Source organism: Elephantulus edwardii, unplaced genomic scaffold (assembly GCF_000299155.1).
Source record: "Elephantulus edwardii isolate Elephantulus edwardi_28Jun2011 unplaced genomic scaffold, EleEdw1.0 scaffold00008, whole genome shotgun sequence".
NCBI lineage: Eukaryota > Metazoa > Chordata > Mammalia > Macroscelidea > Macroscelididae > Elephantulus > Elephantulus edwardii.
The window spans coordinates 1,726,685-1,743,135 of record NW_006399758.1 but is presented as its reverse complement, the minus strand read 5'-3'; the positions used below and the strand labels follow the sequence as shown (position 1 = coordinate 1,743,135).

General features: G+C 38.2%; 1 pseudogene; it reads left to right on the top strand.

Annotated features, from left to right (window-relative positions):
* Positions 1 to 11,199: 11,199 nt before the first annotated feature.
* Positions 11,200 to 14,622, top strand: LOC102853924 (annotated as a pseudogene).
* The last annotated feature ends 1,829 nt before the right edge of the window (positions 14,623 to 16,451 follow it).

Below are 16,451 nucleotides of genomic sequence, written 5' to 3'. Positions count from 1 at the left end.
ATGGGATTGGTATTTGTATTGGGATTGCATTAAATGTGTAAATTGCTTTTGGTAGTATTGCCATTTTCACAACATTGAGTCTTCCTATCCATGAATCTATCATGGATAGATTTTTGCTTTCTACATACTGAGATGTAATCATATTGAAGACTGTAGTATTTGATCCTCATCAATAAGTTCATCAAATTTTCTTCAAATTCAATAAGCAAGTTGTAGAATTTGTATATTGTAGTTTGTTAGTAATTTTTCCTCTGATTCTGAGACTGCTTTCTTTTTCACACAGTCCAGCTTCTGAGATTATTTGCTTAGCATTCAGATTGAAGCCACATACTATTCTTCCATTCTGTTCAAAATACTGCCTCTTGGTCTATGTAGAGATTCTATATGGGCACAATTAAGTCTGTTCCAACTCATAGTGACCTTTCATCTTTCCAAGCATGATGTCCTTCCCCAAGAAATAGCCTCTCCTAGCAACACATCCAAAATATGTGAGACAAAGCTTTATCATCTTTGCCTCCAAGGAGTACTCTGGCTGTACCTTCCCCAAGATACATCTGTTTGTTCTTTTGGCAGTCCATGGGATATTCAGTTAAATGTCACACAAACACAAATGTGAATACTATTTATTCTGAAATATACTGAAAAAGGTGAGGACATATATTAAAAATATTAACAGTATTATCTTTTAATTCTAGGTATTCATAGTATTTTAATATTTACCCACACACAGAAAGACTTTCCTTATTATCTATACTACAATCATGTTCCACAAGATGTCCACTTGTGTAATATCTGACCACAGATACATCTATAGTCCCATAAAGCTTTAATAAAGTTCAGAAAACCCTTTGGAATAAAGGACATTATGATCCCAACTGTTTTCAACTGTTTCTTGCATCCAATAAGTGTATGTATCTGATCTTTCTTGCACTCAAAGTAATTGCACTGCCAGGCACATAATTAAAGATTACATATATAACCTATAATACACATGTCTTGGTAGTCATAATAAGTGCCTATGTTACTGGTTTGTGTACAGTCTGACTGTACTGCCTAACTAAAAAGTTTACTATATAACAGTGTGTGCTTCAACTTTCAGCAGGAGAATCCGATCTCGTTACAAATCTCTTGAGTATTATAATGTGATCTCTCTGTTGAATTTTCTTTCAAAAACATTCTAGTAAAGTGCATCGTGGCTCTCAAACACAACAAAACTAGTGTTCATCACAGCAGCAGCACGAACCAAAGGGGAATATGCATTTTGAAACAAAACAAAAGTGTGTTAAGCAGCATAAAGGTGGAAAATCAGTGAATGCTATTGCTTGCTAATTAGGTATTTTTGCACTTGACAATCACAATGGTTCTCAAAAACTAAGAAAAAAATTCTCCATACTGTTAAAAGATTGTCTACAAAGATAATGAAAACGCAAGTAGGGTCTGTATCAGATATGAAGACATTTCTAATGAGGTCGCTGAAGGACAAACAAAAAAAGTGAATGTTTGGACAAGGTCTCAGTGACAATCACTGCTATACCGCAAAGCTTGCTTGAGATGCTTAAAAAGAGCCAGGCCCAGTTACAATCAGGTGCTCACACAGCCAAATCACATAGTTTCCTATTTCACAGAACATATAATGAATGCTAAGTAATGAATGACTCTAAATGCTTATTAATTTTGTAAGCTTATTTTCAAAGTGACGAAGTTTCCTTCCCATTGAAATAATTCTAGAATCTCTTCTACTTGCTTGTGCATGATTCATGCCTTTTCACTTTACAAAATCACCCCCAACATATTTCAAAATATCCTTCAAGTACAAAGACATTGACCTCAAAATTAAAGATAAATGAGTTTAAATATTCTACAAGTTGACAAATATCTAGATATATTGATTCACACATTTATTTCACACATAAATAAGATATAGAAAAATATAGAATGTTACCAAGGACCTGTGTGTGTGCCATTTTGTCATTTATATTCAATTTCACCAACTAGCCTTTTAAAGGAATATTTCAAATACTAACTATTGAGACATCACCTGTTGGAAATTATTTTCTTTGGGATATAAATCGTACAGACATCCTGCTCCCAATTAAGGAGGAATATTGTCATATGTCACTGGAGGCAACTCAACAGACAGCTGCTTCTGTGATGTCAATTCTTGTATGAGTCAAAATATTTCTTAAGAATATTTGAGGATAAGAATAAGTTATGTATAATGTTTCCCACCAGATTCAGGACAGTAGTCAGACAAATTTGATACATAAAATATTTATTCTTATTATTCCAGTGGCTTATACAGCAAAGATAGCATTCACAGTTCAAGAGAGGGGAAATTAAAGAGATTCAGCTGGGCTCCAAAATTCCTATATGGGAGATATTTGGGGGTGGAGATGTGGTGGAACAGTGGACAGCACCATGCATATAGTCCTGGGTTCAAGCCCAAGGATTCCACTATCACTTTTGTTGTCATAGACGAACCACATAATTTTTTTATTCTCATTTTATTTATTTGTGAAAGGAAAATACAAATATAAAAATTGATAAAACAATAATCATATAAATAAACATGTCCAAATTTTGTAGATCATAACTCCTTGGGTTCTTGAGTAAATTAATGTTCATTGGTCCATCTGTGAAGAAAAAAATTACTTGGTGGTAGTCAGGAATTGGATTCCATGGGATAAATGAGGGAAATTCTTTCTACCTGTACTCGTCTCTGATGGTTTCCATACAAGAAACTACACTGAAGGAAGTCAAAGTGCATGGAATGCATTGAAAAAAAATAAAGCTGAATGTATTGACAGAATATGTAACCAAGGTGTTTCAATCAAGAGGCATAGTGCTAGATTACTCACTCATCTGTACTAAGGAATTTGAAAGATAGTTACCAAGCTAGCCGACTAGAAGAGATCCATATTTGCTTCCTTTTCAAAGGTGATCCGATAGATATAAAACAAGAAATTATATAATATCATTAATATAACATATAAGTAAAATTTTACTGAACATGCCTTAAAAAATAGCTGGAGTAGTACATCAATAGATAACTGCAAAAAATTTAAGCTAGATTCAGAAGCAAGTGTGGAATGAGTGATATCATTACTGACATCCGATAGATCTTTGCTGAAAGCTGAGAATATTAGAAAGATGTTTATTTCTATTTTATTGACTATGCAACAGGATCAACTCTGTGGATCATAACAAATTATGAAAAAACTTCCCCAAAAATAGGAATTTCATAACAGTATACTCATGTAGAAACCTTGCATGGTCTAAGAAGCAATCTTTCAAATAGAACAAGAAAATGCAGCATGGTTTAATATCAGAAATGATATAGTCAGGACTGTATTCTTTCCTTATACTTATTCAATCTATATGCTGAGCCAAATAATCTGAGAAACTGGATTACATGAAAAACAATAGACTAAAGATTGGAGGAAAACTCATGAACAGCCTGCAATGGTCAGATAACAAATCCTTGCTCAAAGAAAACAAAGAAGATAGGAAATCAGAAGAAGATCAAAGATATACCTGCCAGTGTGAATTACAGTTCACCATAAAGAAAACAAAAATTCTTATAACTGAGCCAATAAGCCACATCATAATAAAGGAAAAAGAAAAGATTCCTTTTGTCAAGGACTTCATTTTTCTTGGGTCCACAATCAGCACTCACGGAAACAACACTCAAGAATCAGACAACGCATTGCAATGGGAAAATCTGAAAAGACCTTTTTAACAAGTTAAAGAACAAAGAGGTCACTTTGAGGACTACAATGCACCTGGCCGAAATCATGGTGTTTCGATTGCTTCATGTGTATGTGACAGTCAGACAGCAAATAAGGAAGACTAGAAGAACTGAGGCCTTTGAATTACAGTTTTGGTAAAGAATACCGAATATACCATGGACTTCCAAAAGAACTAAGGAATCTGCTTGGAAAAAGCACAGCCAAAAAGCTCCTCAGAAGCACATAGCCTCCTCTTCTGTTGGTCTCTGTATCCAAATCTCCCTCTTCTTCCTCTTATAAAAACACATGTCATTGAATTTAAGATTCATAGTAATTCAGTACAAACTCTTTTTAACTTTTCTACTTGTGTTAGGTACCATCAAGCTGGCTCAAACTCATACCAGCCCTGTGTACAACCGAATGAGACCCTGCTGGTCCTATGCCATCCTCCCAATCTCTGCTGTGCTTAAGGCCACTGTTTCAGTTATGGAGTCATCCTCACCTTCTGTATTTCAAAAAACATGCTATTCTTTTCTAAGAAGCATGAAGCTTCATTACCTTTGCTTCTAAGGAGACTCTGCACTTCTTCCAAGATAGATGTGCTTTTCTCTTTTGTTAGTTAATGATGTATTCGGTATTCTTCACCAACCCCACTATTCAAAGGCATCAGTTCTTCAATCTTTCTTTTTCATTGTCCAGTTTTCACAAGCATGAAAAGCAATTGAAAATACTATGACTTGACTATGGCACAGTTGGCATAATGGCATCTTTGCTCTCTATCAGTAGCTTTGCCCATTATTTATTAGGTCATTTGATTTCTTTTTTAATTTTTTTCTGTAAACGTTCATTAAAATCATAATAAAAACAGACATGGGTACTTCTGATGCTATGGCTTACACTCTGTGCTTGGTTAGAAAAGCATTACAAACAAAGTTAATGAATAATATTTTAAATAAAAAGGGGTCATTTGATATCTTCTTCCATGAGTGCTTATTGTGGATCAAAGTAAAATGAAATTTTGACAACTTAATCCTTTGCCAATTTACCATTATGTTAGCTATTAATCCAGTTGTAAGTTTTTTGTTTTCTTTATGTTGAGTTGTAAACCATACTGAAGGCTATAATCTTTGATTTTCATCACAAATGTTTGAAGTCTTCTTTACTTTCCACAAGCAAGGTTCTGATTACATTTACAAAGACCTTATTTCCAAATAAGCTTACTGTTGTTGTTGCTGCTGCTCTTATTGTGAGCCATCAAGTTAGAATTGACTCACAACTGATGCCTCTAAGGGGTTTTCAGAGGCAGTAAATGGCCCAGGAGGAGATTGCCCATCCTTCTCCCGTGAAGCAGCTGATGGATTCAAAGCACATGCCTTTGGGATTGCAGCATAGGTTCTTACCACTAGGCCACCAGAGTGTAAACAGATCTTTTGTAGACAACACAAGGCAAGCCAATTTCAAGCATGATATCCTTCTCCAAAGAAAAAATTCTCCTTGCAACATGTCAAAAGTATGTGAGATGCAGCCTCATCATTCTTACCTCCAAGGAGCACTCTGACTACACCTTCTCGAAGACATATATGTTTGTTCTTTTAGTAGTCCATGGGATCTTCAGCACTCTTCTCCAATCCAATCAAAGGCATCAATTTTTCTTCTGTCATCCTTAGTCATTGTCCAACTCTCAGATGCATGGCATGTGACTGAAAAGACCATGGTCTAAATCAGGCACATCTTCTTCAAACTGACATCATTGTTGTTGTTGTTTTTGTTGTTGTTGTTGTTGTTGTTATGTGCTACTGAGTCAACTTGAACTCATAATGACCCTATGAACAATAGCTCTGAACCTTGCCCTATCCTGAGTCAAGCTCACTGTCTCTGACACATTTACCTCTATCACTCCAGTTACTGTGTTAATTCATCTTATTTAGGGTCTTCCTCTCTTGTACTGATCCTCCAACCTTACGAGCATGATGTCCTTCTCCAAGAACTGCCCCTTCTGGCAATATGTCCAGAGTATGTGATACAGAGCTTCAGAGTTCTTACTTCCAAGGAGCAACCTGGTTTCACCCTCTCCAAGCATACTTGTTTGTTCTCTTGGCAGTCTATGATATGTTCAACACTCTTCTCCAGCACCACAATTCAAAAGTATCAGTTCTTCTTCTGCCATCCTTAGTCATTGTCCAGCTCTTTTATGCATAGCAAGTAATTGCCAAAACTATGGCCTGGATCAAATGCACCTTAGTCTCTAGACTCTCCTGATCTCCTGACTGCTGGTACCAAGTGTATTAATCATAATACAAAGGGGAAAAGTCAAGCCCAAAATCTTGAATACAATTTTATCCAACCAAGAGTCACAGCACATTAGTGGGAGGTATGTCACTTTAGTGCTATGATTATCATTCTTTTAAAATGGAATATATTAGAGTTCATTAAACATGGTAAGGTTCAATTTCATTAAACTATACTAGGAAGCTCTGGTAGCCTAGTGGTAAGAAGTTGCACTGCCAATTAAAGGCAAGTGGTTTGAATTCACCAGCTGCTCCATAGGAGAAAAATGGGCAATCTCATCCCTGTGATGTACAGTTTCTAAAAACTCACTGGAACGTCAGCTATGACCCAGTTCTGACTTGACAGCATGTGTCATGTGTATACTGGATTATGAGTTAGAATGCATTTGTTACTGTGGCTCAAATTCCAGCGAAGTTTGGAAAATCAGTTTTTTACTGAAAGCAAAGTTTCAAAGTCCCAAACCAAAGACTTGTATCACAAGAATTCAGAATTTGAAGGAAATAGGACATGAAATCCTTAGAAGTAGGAAGTAGAAGTTTCCTGCAATGACTTCACAATGACTTTGTGTAAGTTTTCATATTATTCAGGTAAACCACTGCATCCATTAAGATGGGTGCCCTTTGTACTCTTAACAAAGACATTCTCTCTTACCTCCTTCCTCAGACACCCCTCTTGGGACTGAATTCTGTTCCTTCTCTGTCCTGCCTCATCTCACTCAGAATTCCTTGGAATTATTGGCTCAGGTTCCAGCTTTCCCAGTGTTTCTCTCTGTCCCTCTAACTAGACAGCCTTGATACATTCCACGGAACAGTCCTGTATTTTCCTGTCCTCTCAGTTCCCATCACCTGTCCTAAAACGTGTGCACCAAGAGTTGAAAACAAAAGCTTTACCTGTGTTCTTTTTTTTAAGTTTAAATTTGTACACTGAAAACTTCTTAGATTTTCCAGAATAAAAATAAATAAGTGTGTTCTGCCTTCTGCCTTACTTGTCATTTATTATTAAAGATGTTTGCGGAAAGCAGGCTCTCATTCCTCCAGAATCCATTCAGTCCTGCTGCTAATTCTCATTATGAGGTCAGGAGTACGATGCTAGAGGCTCTTTATCTTGTCCCAGAGGAATGGTGTGGGTGTCACCCACAAAGAATTAAAGATGCAGGCAAGAATCACTCAGCAGGAGAAAAATACTCCTCAGCAGCAGTAGTTTTGTACAAACAGGAAAGGAAAACTGGAAAATGCAATATGCTGTTTTTCAGCAATTTTGTTGTCCTTGTTAAGTACCCTCAAGTCAAAGTCGACCCATAGCTGATTCTCCAAAGGGTTTTCAGAGACTGTAAATCACACAGTTAGGAACATAGTGTTGTCTGTAGAAATTCCTCTCACCCTATATAGTCTCATTCCCGACTGGGTGCCATCAAGGAGCCACATCTGGCCTGATTGCCTGCTCTAGATACCAAGTTGATCATTTTCACATACGTAAGCTTCCTTCTGAACAATAAATACATGTCTTTCGCTTAAATTCAGGTAGTTTTTCAGTCTTTCTGCCAACATTTAGATTGAGGCATTTTCACCTCCTGGATTTGAATTCAGACATGTGGAAAGTCAGTGAGACAAGCAAGGTGGGAAATGAGAAAGCAGGAGATGTCAGGGGAAAGAGAACAAGGTGCTTATGGGGAGGAAGAAGAATATGATTTGGAATGGAAGGTGTATGTAAGAGGGTGCTGAAGGTTAACTAGTAAGTGGAGAGTTTTTAATAACAACGTAAAAAGTTTAGATACCATTTTGGTATTTGTATTGCCTAAAACCTCTGTGAAATCAGGGATCAATTATTGTGCATTTAGGAATAGTCTATGGATCCTTCAGCAGCAGTAGCAAGGCAGAATTCAAAGAAAGGTGAGCCCCTTGATGGCATGCTCTCAACCCTCATACCCGATAGGCAGTCACAATATTCATTGCCAATTCTGTGCCAATCCAAAGCTGATGGTGGAGTCCCTTTTTTCAACTCAGATAAATAAACCAAATTTTAGCATGTTTTAAAGAACGGGATGATTTGTAGCAACCCATAACCACCTGTTAACCTTTCCTTTCTTGATTCCTGTTCTGCTCATCTTTGCCTACAAAGATGATGTTGGAGAAGAGTGCTGACTATCCCATGGACTGCCAAAAGAATAAACAGATATGTCTTGTAGTACTCCTTGGACTCAAAGATGATGAAGCTTTATCTCACATACGTTGAGTATGTTGCTGGGAGAGATTATTCCTTGGAGAGAGACGTCATGCTTGGGAAGGTTGAGGGATGATGAAGGAGAGGAAGACCCTTCATCAGGTGGGTTGACACAGCAAGAGATTGGCACAGAATAGGGCAGAGTTCAGATCTTTTTGTTCATAGCGTCACCATGAGTCATACTTGACTGAACAGCTCCCAACAACAACAATAAGAGACAATGACCCAGCAGGAGCTGACAATATAGAGTTGATTTGTGTAGACTCAACTGTGGCTGGGTGGTAGAAAAGGCTATTCAGTGAAAGAGGAAGTCCTTCTAGTTTGTCACCTAGTTCCAAATTACTAGAGAGACAAGTGTGCATGAAAGTGTCAATACAGAGTTGATTTGTGTAGACTCAACTGTGGCTGGGTGGTAGAAAAGGCTATTCAGTGAAAGAGGAAGTCCTTCTAGTTTGTCACCTAGTTCCAAATTACTAGAGAGACAAGTGTGCATGAAAGTGTGTGTGTGTTGTGTGTGTGTGTGTGAGAGAGAGAACACAAAGAAGACCTGATCTAAGTTTGAAGGGATTATGCACACTCATGAACCTCTATAGATACTTCCCAGTGCCTCGTTTTAGGCAACCAATGGTATCTTATTCTGAGTGGTTAGAGTAAGAAAGAAAGCATTGTCCTGACAGTGGCTGTCAATGGGGTGTAAAAATGTAAGGAGGTAAAGATTAAATTATCTTTCTACTGGAAATTGGGTTCATCCTGATAATTGCCACACAGTTGGCAATAAAGGTAGGGTGTGTAGCTATTCCATATACCCCAAGAAAATGAGAACTGAGGCTCAAATAGAGACTTGTACACCAATGTTCATAGCAGTGTTATTCACCATCACAAGAACATAGAAAGACGTCCAACCACAAAAAAATGGATTGAGAAGCTGTGGTACATTCATATAATGGAATACTATGCAGCACACAGGAGCAATTATTTTCTAAATTACTACCTAACTTGAGAGGGGCCGGAGAGCATTACGCTGACTGAACTAATTCAGTCCCACAAGGACAAATACCATATAAAACCATTATTATAGAATGAGAATGAGGATCCAAGGAGTCGGGGAGGATGGAAGCCAAGTGGTGAGGAGGGGGGTGTTAATCATAGGGTGGCACAATTCATTGAGTTGGTGAAGGAAATGGGAAGGCTCTTTTGTGGGGAAAAAATGTGTTCAAACTTTGTAAATAAATCAGTATAATATATATATTTAAAAATGGTAGGGTGTATACTCCTTGATAGTGCAATGGGAAACCCTATCTTCAAATTTCCTTTGGAGTACTGCATGAAGTTTTTGTTCTCCCCGGGAAACACAAAAATATAAATAAATGATGTTGTTCTTATGTGCTGTTGAGTAGAAACCAATTCATAGCTGACCCTCCAGTGGGTTTTCAAAGACTGTAAGTCACACAGGAGTAGATTGTTCCTCTTTTTCCCTTAGAGTGTCTGGTAGCTTCAAACCAGATGCCTTTGGTTTGAGAGATCAGCTTTTTACCACTAGGCCACCAGAGCTCCCTATAAGTAAGGGGAAAAGATTAAATATTCCTTTTCAGATTATAGTGAGAGTTATAATGAGAATAAAAGAGAGTGATGTGATCTCTGAGAGTCCTGGATGTTGCAAAGAGTTCATGTGCTTAACTACTAACCAGAGAGAACACAGTTAGACTCCATTCTGAGGCACCTTGAAAGGCATGGCAGTCTATTTCCCAATAACAGACTGAAAACACTATGAAGCACAGTTCTAGCATAACTCACACTCACCATGAATAGGAATCCACTCAATGGCAATTGGTTAATATGATTTGTAAAAGAAGAATGGCACCTTTTTTTCTTATTGTGCACTTTGTTGGTGGGGATAGGTGCCATTGAGTCTGTCCTAATTCATAGAGACACTATGTGCAACAAAATAATGCCTTGTGGTGTGTTTTTTTAATGCCACCACCATGAACATTGTAATGCTTGAGTCAAACATTGCAACTCCTGTACCGTTTTATTCCAATGAAGGCCTTTTTGTTTGTCACTGATCCTCTGTGTTACCAGGTATGGGATTCTTCTCAGGAACCATCCCATCCTGGCGACATGTACAAAAGACTTTAACAACACTATCAATCAATAAGACCTAATCAGCATTTACAGAACACTGTATCCAACAACAGAACACATATTCTTTTCAAAGAATATTTATGTGAGACAAAGCATAATCATCCCCACTTCTAAGGAGTATTTGGGCTGTGATTCTTGCAAGACAAATAAGTTTATTCTTCCAGTAATTCAGGAGATATTCAACATTCTTCAACAAGACAATTAAAAGGCATCAATCTGTCTTTGATTGCCCATAGTCATTGTCCAGCTTTTACACTCATATTAAGTAATTTAAAAGATTACAGCTTATATCAAGCATGTTTTAGTCCTGAAAGTGATATGTTTATACTCAACACTTTAAAGAGCCCATTTGTCCAATGCAATGCAACCTCCGATTTCTTGTTAATCTATGGGCAATATATCCTCTGATTCATTGGCTGCTAATTCCATGGGAACTCTTTTGGAACCAAGTAAAATGAAGTCCTTGACACTGTCAATATCTTCTCCATGCATCATGGAGCTGCTTATTGGCTTAGCTGTGAGGATTTTTGGTGATGATATTTTGGAGATGTTTTCAATGTTGAAGTGTAATCAATAGTGAAGATTTTAGTCTTTAATTTCCACTAGCATGTACACTCAACAGCACCTAAAAACAATAGCAAAATGGTTGATTGTTCTTAAAAATAACAAAGCAAAGGTTCTAGTGCCAACAAGCCAGGAGCATCATCTATTGAGAAAAGCATCAGCTCTTGAGTCACCCCCATGCAGCTGGCAAGCCTTGTGCGGACTGGTCTTAGACCCTGTCCTCACCCCTTTGGTACTTGGAACACTTTTCTTCAAGATGCCTGAGGAAGTGCACCATGGAGAGGAGAAGGTGGAGACCCTTGCCTTTCTGGCAGAGATTTCCCAGCTTATGTCTCTTATCAGCAATACATTCTATTCCAACCAAGAAATTTTCCTTAGAGAGTTGATCTCTAGTGCTTCTGATGCATTGGACAAGATTCGCTATGAGAGCCTGATAGACCCTTCCAAGTTGGACCGTGGGAAAGAGCTGAAAATCAACATCATCCCTAACCCCGAGGAACACACTTTGACTCTTGTGGACACAGGCATTGGCACGACCAACGCTGATCTCATAAATAACTTGGGAACAATTACCAAATCTGGTACCAAAGCCTTTATGGAGGCTCTGCAGACTGGTGCAGACATCTCCATGACTGGTCAGTTTGGTGTTAGCTTTTACGCTGCCTGTCTGGTGGCAGAGAAAGTGGTAGTAATCACAAAACACAATGATGATGAGCAGTATGCCTGGAAGTGTTCCACTGAAGTGTTCCTTCACAGTTGGTGCTGATCATGGTGATCCCATTGGTTGGAGTACTAAAGTCATTTTGCACCTTAAAGAAGACCAGACAGAGTACTTAGAAGAGAGATGGGTCAAAGAAGTAGTGAAGAAGCACTCACAGTTTATAGGCTGCTCCACCACCCTCTATTTGGAGAAAGAACAAGAGATGGAAATCAGTGATGATGAGGCAGAAGAAGAGAAAAGTGAGAAAGCGTAAGATAAGGATGACAGAGAGAAGATGCGGGTTCAGATGAGGATGCTGACACTGGTAGAAAACAAAAAAAAAATTAAGGAGAAGTGCATTGATAAGGAAGAACTGAACAAGACTAAACCTATTTGGACCAGAAATCCTGATGGCATCACACAGGAGGAATATGGAGAGTTCTATAAGAGCCTCAGTAATGACTGGGAAGACCACTTGGCAGTCAAGCACTTCTCAGTAGAGGGCCAGCTGGCATTCAGGGCACTGTTCTTTATCCCTCACTGGGCTCCCTTTGATCTCTTTGAGAACAAGAAAAATAATAACATTAAACTTTATGTTTGCCGCGTGTTCATCATGGACAGTTATGATGAGTTGATACCAGAGTATCTGAACTTCATCCATGGTGTGGTTGACTCTGAGGATCTGCCTCTCCACTTTTCTCGTGAAATGCTGCAACAAAGCAAAATCTTGAAGGTGATCTGCAAAAACATTGTCAAGAAGTGCCTTGAGCTCTTCTCTGAGTTGGCAGAAGACAAGGAGAACTACTAGAAATTCTATGAGGCATTCTCTAAAACCCTGAATCTTGGAATCCATAAAGATTCTACTAACTGATTTCTGTCATGACAGGAGTCTAGAGTGATGGCTACATGGTGGAGTGGACCTGGGGGAGGGTTTGTAAAACAATGAAAGAATATTTTTTTTTACTTTTCCAAGAGGATAGTGTTCTAGGGTGGGGGTGGGGGGGAGCCTTGGGAGGGAATAAATCTACAACAATGAATGAATGGAAATCCAAAGCCTCTGTAAATTTTCATTGAAATTAATAACAAATTTAAATTTAAAAAAAAGAAGTTAGAGTAAGGATGGCAATGGATTTATAACTGCTCAAGCTAATAACACTGTATCGTGGCATGGAGGAGGAACAGTGGAAACATATCCACATTTACAACATTCCTCTTACCAAAACCATTTATGGAAAATAGGAACTGCATTGGAACATGTATCTCTGGATTGGAAATCATCATATTGTTAATATTTCTAGCCTTCAGCTTAAAAGATTATAATGTTCAAAATTATTTGTTATACACTTGCTTAAATTTTTCCCTCTTTTAACAACTGGGATCTAGAGGGAAGAGAAAAGACCAGAGAATGCCAAAATTATTGGGGCAGCTATTGCTGCCAGTTTAGGGCCTGTGTCATGAAAAGGAAGACTTACTCATATAAAATGCCACCCAAAGGTAATAAAGGAGGTCAGAATTGCTTCCACTGTAGAAAGCTGGGCCACTTCAGTAGACAGTGTCACAGACGAGAGCCACAGACAGGCAAGGTAGTAGAGAGGAAGCTCCCACTCACTTGCTTTAAGTGTGGCTCTGAAGGACACCTGGCCAAAATGGCCCACATCAGGTCCTCGTGGCTGACAGGACTGACAGGCCCCAACACCCCCATGATACATCTTCAAGGATATGAACATGTACGGCCAAGCACAATCAATAAGAGTGCATCTAAATTCCAAAATCAGTCTCCATAATAGCCTATGTGTTTCCTACTGCCAAAGGGGCCCTTTAGAGTAGTGAGAGAAGATCTTCACCCTGAAACCTACAGCGTCCCTTTTCAGCAGGAAGTAGCTAAAAGAATACGCCATCCCCTTTTCCTTGTGAATCAGGTTGAAGTCTCTCTCAGGGAGGAGACATAGGGAATGGCAACGGACACCCTGACAAAGGAGATTAATCAGAACTGGCTTTGACAAGCACTGTGGCAATTGGACAATTAAAACAGACATTCAAGGGGAGGAAGAAGAACGAACTGGGGAGGAAGGTAGAGAAAACAGTGCAACAATGAATGAATGAATGAAAATCCAAAATCTCTGTAAATGTTCACTAAAACTAATAAAATTTAATAATAATTATTAAAAAAATATTCTACTAACTGGCATCTCCTTTCTGAGCTACTTCACTATCACACTTCTCAGTCTGGAGATGAGAGAGATGACTTTTCTATCAGAATATGTGTCTCTCGTGGAGGAGACCCAGAAGTCCATTTATTTATTACACCACTGGTGAGAACAAAGAGCAGGTGGCGAACTCTGCTTCTGTGGAACAAGTGCTTAAGCAGGGTTTTTAGGTTGTGTGTATGACTGAACCTGTCGAAGTGTACTACTGTGTGCAACAGCTCAGAAAGTTTGATGAGAAAAGCCTGGTTTCCATCACCAAAGAGGGCCTAGACTGTATGAGGATGAAGAGGAGATAAAGAAACTCAAGTTTGAGATTTGGATTAGAAGATTGAGAAAGTGACAATTTCCAATAGGCTTGTATCTTCACCCTGCTGCATTGTGACTAGCACATAGGGCTGGACAGCCGATATGGAGCAGATCATGAAAGCACAGGCACTTTGGGACAACTTGACAATGGGCTACATGATGGCTAAAAAGCACCTGCGATCAACCCCGACTATCCAATTGTTGAAACACTGAAACAGAAGGCTGAGGCAGACAGAATTACAAAGCTGTTAAGGACCTGGTGCTGCTGCTGTTTGAAACCGCACTGCTCTCTTCTGGTTTCTTCCTTGAGGATCCCTAGACTCACTCCAACTGCATCTACCACATGATCAAGCTAGGCATTGATGAAGATGAGGTCACAGCTGAGGAACCCAGTGCTGCTGTTCCTGATGAGACCCACCCACGTGAGGGTGATGAGAATGCATCTTGCATGGAAGAAGTTGATTAAGAGTTCCTACTGTAACTCCTCCCTCCCCCTGTATAGCATCCCTGTGGCTCCCACAGCAGCCTTGAGTTGCCCTCTCCCATCTGACTCCATCTGCTGATAGCTAGTGTCTTTCTTTCCCGTCCTGTGTGTTAAGGTAGGATGTCACTCTGGCCTCAACCTCAAGAATGAGGTTGGATGTTATGTATTGTGAGTTTTGTTTATTTTGTTCTGAAATGAAAGTGTGCAAAATAAAGATGAAATTTTATACAGTTCTGTTTTCCCTTGTGGATATGCTGTTACATTTCATGTTGTACTTTGTACAACTTTGTTGTTATAGTTTAGCAAGTGCACTGTGGTGGGCTTCCAAAGGCATGTATATGTATTTGAGCAAAAACACAGGATCCTTGCTGCATTTTAATAAAATAAAATTTTAAGAGCAAAAACGAAAAAGAAAAGCATCAGATCATATCAGACACACTATGAATAGAGGAACGTGTGAAACACAGTGTATATAAATGAAACACCTTGTATATAAATGTTTTATACAAGTCAGTATAAAATAATTTAAAAAAAAACATCATATACGTGGAAAGTGCTAAAATTCAAAATGGAAAAAATTTAATAGAGATCTGTGGCAGGACCCTGCCATGTTCAGAAAAAAACCCATGATGTCATAGATCAGTATAACTCTAATATGTAATCTGAGTTTAGTGACATTAAAGTGAATTTCTGAGTGTTCATTTTGAAACTTCCAAAGAAACCTATAGGAAATGAATCATGCATATCTTCTGATTTCAATGCATATGTTTTATGGTGGCCCCAAAGGAAAGACTAATTACTATGATTAAGAGAAGTATATTTTTAAAAACAAAATATTAATGATTATTTATAAACTCCTTTTAGAATGCTAGTGAATATTGTGAGAAATTAGTATAACTAAATGAGTGACATTTGAGGCATCTTGTGCAATAGCAAATCTAAAATAGATATGCTAAGGGAAAAATTATTTTCTCAGTTTTAGCTTATAATAGTAACACCAAAGTACACATTAATATTATCCAGCTATTCTATCTTCTGTAATTTATTGTATGAAATTGTTAATTATTTGCTTTTTTAGATAAGGCTTCACGGGAGATTTCTAAAACATTTTCTAGCTTAACATTCTAAACAATGCTTTGGTTCATTCTCAGATAATAAGGTATAAGGTTTATATTGAATTATAATTTTTCTGGGAGGGAGACTCATCAATAACCTCTGTTATGCAGATGACACAACCTTGATTGATGAAAGTAAGGAGGACTTGAAGCACTTGTTGCAGAAGATCAAGGAATGCAGCCTTCAATATGGATTGCATCTTTTAAAAAAAGAAAATTAAATTTATTATTAATTTCAGTAAAAATTTACAGAGACTTTGGATTTCCATTCATCCATTGTTGCACTTTTCCCCCCTCCCAACCCTCCCCTCCGCAGTACACTACCCTCTTAGAAAAGTAAAAGAGAAATTCTTTCATTGTTTTACAAACCCTCCCCCAGGTCCACTCCACCATGTAGCCTTCGCTCTAGACTCCTATCATGACAAAAATACATTATCACATATCCCTTTTAAACAGTTTTCACCCTCATTTGTTTCAATGTGGTATACATTATTGGACCCATCTTTCTCAGTCTCTCCCCAACCTCAAGGTCATTTGTTCTCACCAGTGGTGTAATAAATAAATGGACTTCTGGGTCTCCTCCACGAGAGACACATATTCTGATAGAAAAGTCATCTCTCTCATCTCCAGACTGAGAAGTGTGATAGTGAAGTAGCTCAGAAAGGAGATGCCAGTTAGTAGAATATTTTTTTAATA